This window comes from Pygoscelis adeliae, unplaced genomic scaffold, assembly GCF_000699105.1.
Source record: "Pygoscelis adeliae isolate BGI_AS28 unplaced genomic scaffold, ASM69910v1 Scaffold68, whole genome shotgun sequence".
Lineage (NCBI taxonomy): Eukaryota > Metazoa > Chordata > Aves > Sphenisciformes > Spheniscidae > Pygoscelis > Pygoscelis adeliae.
The window spans coordinates 2,321,500-2,328,530 of record NW_008825501.1 but is presented as its reverse complement, the minus strand read 5'-3'; the positions used below and the strand labels follow the sequence as shown (position 1 = coordinate 2,328,530).

Genomic DNA, 7,031 nt, shown 5'->3' with positions numbered 1-7,031 from the left:
TTCCAGGTGCCACAGCTGTGTTTTACATTGTGTTCTCTTTTTTTAGCCCTCAGTTTTCCTCCTCTAGATCTATTTTTACTTTGTTTTTCTTTATCTCCAAGCCAGTAAAAGAATTGATGAGACTAAGAATTTCCCCTCGGCAATGGCTACAGTTCTGCTGTGCTTGTCAAATTTTGTATGACCACTGATTATTGCCAAAGGGGCTTTAGAGTTTTTTTTCTGTACAATTTATTGGTGATCTGACTGTGTCAAATGAAAGCTCATATTCTACTTCATAGAGTTAAAGCAGCATATTTCAGATAAAACATCCACAAGATTTTGTTTTTCTACATTAAAGATGAGCAAGAGACGGAGGAGCAAAATAGGTGACCTGGATGTCATTTGAAAAAAAAAAAAAATCACTACTGCCAGGAAAAATAATTACTCTTTTTAACCTTATGTCTTGTTCCTTACAGCTGCTTTTCTTGATTCCTTCAGGTGGAAGTAAAATGAGACAGATCCATAATGTAAATATACTATTATGTAATACAAAATCTGTATGGAGTTCATGTATTAAACTAGCAATAGATCTATGGAAAATTTTGGGCCTGGCGCTTCAGATCATTCTTTAAAAGAAAGAGCACAGAGGTAGAACTCAGAAGATTTGAGTATGGTTATAAGTATTGTCTGCTCTATTTAGGTTTTATCCCTTCTGTATCCTATAAAATGCAATAATTGTACTGGTATCTTCTGTAAGGTGATTTGAGATAATGGTGATTTAGAAGACCAAGAAAAGTAGGAAATATGTAACAAATATATGTGTGATGAACTTCAGGCTCAGTAAAAGAAAACTTTGCTTCAATATTAATGCATGTTTATTCTTAAAAGTATTTAAGAAATTCTGACTGCCAGAATCAATTGCTCTTTCTATACAACTGTGTATTTAATTTACCTATTTTAATATAAACGCCATTTATTCTCCAGAATTTAACTGTATTTTTGCTATTAAACTTGCTCACTGACTGGACCGATAGACTGCAGGACCCTCAGTGATCTGTAGGAGGTCACTGCTTAATATCACTTGTCAGTATGTAACAAACACTGGATCAGACCCCCTTTGCGACCTCTGGCTTCTGTAATAAATGGACAGAAATGACTAAAGATTAATATCACTTTAAATGAACACCAAGAAAGATCTTGGTTATGCCTCCTGCATGTTGGCAAAGTTTTAGCAAAGGATGGACTTACGGTCTGGTTGCTGAAGTCAAGGTATCTCCATGTTGCTGTTTGCTTTACTTTGTGGGTGGGTGGGTGGGTGTGGGTGAGAAGCCTGAACGTGTTCACCCATTACGCTTTTGTATGCAAAGTGGAGATACAGTCTCCTCCAATCTTTCAAGAGGAGAAAGTTGGGGCAGTTGTCTTTAGAAGAAAGAATGACTTATTAGTCTTTTCAGATCAATTACAAAATCCTTTATAGAGCCCGCATCTTATTATTATTGTACACGTTTTTAGATGTGTAAATATATGCACCCTCCCCCAAAAGAAACAAAAGAGAAATAACAAGGCAGGCAATTTCTTTAGAAAAGGTGTGATTTAAAAAAAAAAAGGCGAGAGAGAAAGCAGAGGAGCTTGTTTGCAGAAACATGTCGATCTATTTTTTGTGGTTAAAGCTCACTCATTGTTTTCTTTTTCCTAGATTCACTTTGAATTTCAGTTTTGAATGAGTGTGAATAAGAAATAGCCAGATCAAAACTGCTATCTGGCAGATTGCTTGTGTTGAAGTCTTAAGTCAGCCCAGGTTTGGAAACTGTAGTGAACCTTGGTGCTTGGCACAGAGAGTGGACTCAGAAGAGCTTTTATAGAAATGTCTCTCAGCTCTTTAATATCCTTATGTTTTTATTTCTTGTGGTTTCTACTGTGGTTTACCAACTGCTGTGAATGCTTTCCTGTTGTACTCCCTCTCTCCACTGAAACTTTCCCTTACTTATGATATTAGAAGTCTGGTGCCTACTGGAGTTATTTTCCCTTTTCATATGCCCTTCGTCCTGCTTAGTTTTTTTATCTGCTCCCTCATCCCTCTCCATATTAAACTGCATAAACCACATGCCCATGTCTGTGTTTTTGTTCATTTAGAGTATTTAAACTTGTACTGTTGTCCTTTTATTTTAATTGACTCTTCTTCTTTCCTCAGTTATGTATCATCAGCAAATTTCATCTCCTTTGTGTGTATTTTTTTTCCTACCTTCAAGTTGCTGGTACATAAACCGAACACAATTGGTTCTTGCACTGATACTCTTATCACAAGGGACACTTGAAAACCTCAGTTGCCCCAGAATTGTGGATACTGCAGTTTTGGCATCTTTCTTAAGAATAAAAAAGGTTATTTTTTCAGGTTACCAAGTTTTCATTAAAAAACATATATCCTCTTTTTTTTTTTTTTCTCTCCTTTCCCCTGTATTGCTAAGGTGGCCTTAGACTAAGTAAGATAATATCCTGTTTTCTTTTTAAAGGTGAGCTGAAAAACTAAAGTGGAACTTGAGTTTGATTTATGTGTTGAGTGTGTCCCACCAACCAGTCTGGGGGGGGAATTCATCATGTGGAAAAGATGTAGATAGCCTTTTCTGAACTGAGGTTTACTCCTTGTTGAACTCCTGCAGCTCCTGGTACGCTGACACCAACTCAGAATACATCAGAGTCGCATTGCAGATACTCCAGTATCAACCTCCCAAACCAGTAGACAATGTTGTATTGGATCAGTTTTACTTTATAGCTAATGTCACCATCTGTACCTAAAGAAGTTGCATATCAACTTTTACGCTCAGGGTTGTCTATGTCACACAGGACTTGCAAAGATAGCAAAGGACTTAGTTTGGTGAGTAGATTTGCTTAGGAAAAGCAAGTTGTGTTTTGTATGTATGAGCGTGTATGTGTAAGATGATATATCTAGCTTTCCTGATGCGTATTTCTATCGTATTTCCAGGCATGCAACTGGGGGAATCTTAATGCAGTCCAAAACAAAGCAGTTAAAATAGGGTTGTAGAGAGGGGAGTAAATGCCAGAATTTCCTAATTTTGCACTGCTTAACTTTGCAAGCTCAATGATCTTCTAATTTGCTTTTGTATGAAATTTACTGAACAAAAGTAAAAATAATACAAAGCAAACAAAAAAACAACCTTGCTCCCCAAATTAAATTACAGTTTCCTCATTTCTCCCCCACAAAGGATGAATGCACAGCTATTGGTCGGTTCTGGAAGGGAATCACCCCTGCTTAAACCAGGTTCTCTATTGCCCCCATCCCTATGGTTTCAGCTTGTCTGCTTTTATATTTGTCCACTAGTCCTGTTTTCATCTTCCTCACAACTGTTTGTGGCAGTTTTGTCCAGAAAATTGCCATCACCTTCATCAGGATTTTACTTCTCTTCTCTTATCTTCTGGTAACTGTGCCTCTCTGCTTTACATGCTTATTTTCCTCCCTCTAATCTCATCACCAGCTTCACAGTTGGAATTCTTACTCCTCTATTCAAATGTGGATAGGAGGGAGAAGAATGGAATCACTTCCAGGTCCCTATGCATGAGATTCCTGTTTTCACCCCTGGTCCAGATGATGTTAGTTTGTTTGTGTACTCTCAGTTTGCAAACCAACACCTTAATAATTTTCTATTATCTGTCCCATTTCTCACTGCTCTGTATTTCACTATATCTCATCACTCTTGAGTTAGTCTGAGCCCCACAGAAGCACAGATACTAGCCTTCTTTCTGACTGATCTGACCTCATGAAAAGCATTTTCAGGCAGTCAAGAGGAAGGGCTGGAGCCAGCTCAAATGTGGTCCACCAATTTATAAAGCTAATACATGTAAAAACGGAGGTCCTGTGCTGGGGAGGAAACATGCCCAATTCACAGGGAATTACCAGAGAATGTAGCTGATAAGCTGACAAGTGTCACTAAAATATTTTTCTTTATTTGTCTGTTGGCTTGTTTTTTGCACAAGGAAATTATTTTATAAGTTTTGGAAAAGAACTAAGCCTGAAGCAGATGAACAGAAGAAAAAATGGAGATTGAAAGTAAAACTTTGAAGAAAAATGAAAACCTTGAGTACATGCATGGTTAGCAGCTTTTCCTACAATACATACAGTAAATACCACCCAGTGCAACTTATCTGAATTAGCGACTTAGGACATTTTTTTAACAAGACTGAACATCTTAAACATCTGTATGAGCTGACATTTTTAACGTCCTTTGTTTGTTTCTGCACAAACAGTGGATAAATAATGAACTGAAACCTTCAATCCCTCATGCCTTTTTTCCCTCCTGTTCCTTAAAAATATCCACTTGATATTTAAATGAAATAAAATTAGATAAATAAGTTCAGTTGTAATGACAATGTGATGTAGATTGTTTGTGCCGAATTCAAGCTTGGTAGGAAATTATTTTCCCCTCGCTGGAAGAATTATACACTAATTAGCCCTCTGGAAATAAGTGTTTAAAATGGAGCGTACGTTAGAAATTTAAAGAAACATTTTTACATAGCTTATCTTAGTTTATTTTTTTAATGTGTAAAAATGTTTGAGGATTACTTCATTTTTCTTTCTCTCTTCATCCCTCCTCCCTCCTGCTGTCCGATGTAGGCCAAATTCTGCCAGGCAGATTAACACAGACTCAATAGGCCAAATTCCAGTGTGATTTAAATAGGAGGTAAATTGGCAATATAAACAAGCGTAATTTACATACTGAGTGTTAAGAGCTAGTTGAAAGAATTGCATGAAGGAAGTCACTTGCAGTGCATATCAGGGTTTTATTAGTCCAGCAGATCCTGGAAACTATGCCATATAGCACTGAATGCCATCTAATGGTTTTGTATATATTAATATTAATAAAGTCATAGCTTAGAAAGTAATCCAATAAGAGTAGAAAGGGAAAAGTAAACTTCAGAGTTTGTTTTTCTTAATTTTCTCATCTTCAGATTGTAGAGAAATGTGTCTGTTTTCCTATTTACGTGGGTCCAGTCCTATCCGATATTTTTCTTAATGAGTATGTTTGTTAAATACGTAGATGACATCAGAACAGGAGGGACAGCAAATGTTTTACAGCACATGATTACAGTTCAAAGTTAACTTGAATTTGAGATAAAAGCTCAAAAAAGGAACTCTCCTCAATAGAAGCAAATACAATTTTTAATATATAAAGCTAACGATTGTGAAAATACAAGATGGAAATCTCTCACTCGGCTAGCAGAACAACAGAAAAAAAAAAAAAGTCATGACTTTTTCATGGATCATTAGATGAATATAGCCGGTGATATGACATTGCCATAATAGAGGTAAACATTATGCTGAGATGCATAACTGAAGGTCATCACTACAAAACCTGCTCTGCTTTGGGCCTCAGCAAGAACATTGTCCAGTTTACATGCTGCCTTTCAGGATAAAGAGGGGGGAATTAGCAAGAACAGAGGGAAGGCCAGCAATCAGAGATCTAAAAACCGTCACCTAGGAGAAAAGATTGAATGGATGTTGCTCAGCCTAAGGGCATCGTGAGGGAGGACATGATCACAGTCTTCAAAGAAAGTAATAACCTTTATTTTTCATTGTCCTGATATACTGAAAAAGACAGAAAGTTTTTAAAATCCAACAGGGAAAATTTACTTTACATATTAGGAAAAGCTCTTGACAGTGAGGCTAGAGAAGCAATAGGAAAGGTTGTCTGCAGAAGCTGTGCAGTGTCTACCTTTGACAGCCCTCGAGATGAGATTAGAGAAATATCTGTAAGGAGCGACAGTGACAGCCAGCCAGGCGTGGGAACAGAAGGTGGACTTCCATCCTCGGGAGGCCCGAGAGGCCTCCTCCTGCCAGGGAGAAATGTCTCAAATTCCAGGAGATTCTGTGATGTTACGGGCAATGACAAGAAGTCATCTGTGCTACCGCACGTTTGAATAGCTAAATGGAAGTGCGATGTTGCCTGTGACAAGTTATTTGCTTACCATTATCGTTCATGGTCCAGAAAGGGTTGAAGAGTTTGTCCTTAAGCAGCCATGATGAATACTTTTATTATCTCTAATCCATATTTTATAGTGACTTATCTCATTCTACAGTGCTACATGCAGGAGAGATGAGACAGATAAGAATATTATAGCCCATATTCATCATGCTTTTTTTCATGTGCTTGGAGAATAACGTCATACCGTAGTCAATGGAAAATAATAGTCTCCATCAGAAATTAAATCGGACTTTAGGGGCATTGAATCCTTGGACAGAGGTGCTTATCTCTTCCTACTGACTAGAGAGGGAACCTGAGATGGAGAGGATCCTGATTCAAGTTCTTGAGTAGTAATCAATAACGTATATATCTATAAAATACACAAGTGCCTGAAAGATGCCCTCTTCACAGATGAGTGGAGCGAGCTCTTCATGGAAGTGCTGAGCCCCTTCCACTTCGTCCTGGTCAGCACGGTATGGATGCAAGGTGTGATCCCACTGGTATTTGCCAAGTACTACCACCTCCCCTTCCTGCAGGACATCCAGACAGACTGCACGAGGACGGGGCTGGGAGGCTACTGGGGCAACAAGGGTGGGGTGAGCGTTCGTCTCTCCATCTTCAACCACATGGTCTGCTTCCTGAACTGCCACCTGCCAGTGCACCTGGAGAAGGTGGAGCAGCGCAAGGAGGACTTTGCCACCATACTGCACATGCAGCAGTTCAAGGGGCGTGTGGCCAGCAACATCCTGGACCATGACCTTGTGTTCTGGTTTGGGGACCTCAACTTCTGCATTGAGAGCCTAGACATCCGCTTTGTGAAGTACGTCATCAACAGCAACAGCTTGAGCCAGCTCTGGGAGAAGGACCAGCTGAACATTGCCAAGAGCACCTGGCTTGTCCTCAGTGGCTTTCAGGAGGGATCCCTGAACTTCTCACCCACCTTCAAGTTCGATGTGGGCACCAACAAGTATGACAGCAGTGCCAAGAAGTGAAAACCTGCCTGGACTGACTGCATCCTCTGGAAGATCAAATCTCCCAGTGTTGGGCTTGGTGCGGGCAGGAGCCGGGCCCGCGGGG

General features: G+C 39.2%; 1 pseudogene; it reads left to right on the top strand.

The window, feature by feature from the left end:
• The first annotated feature begins 6,337 nt into the window (after positions 1-6,337).
• The window catches only part of LOC103923262, a 95,426-nt pseudogene continuing 94,732 nt past the window's right edge, over positions 6,338-7,031 (top strand).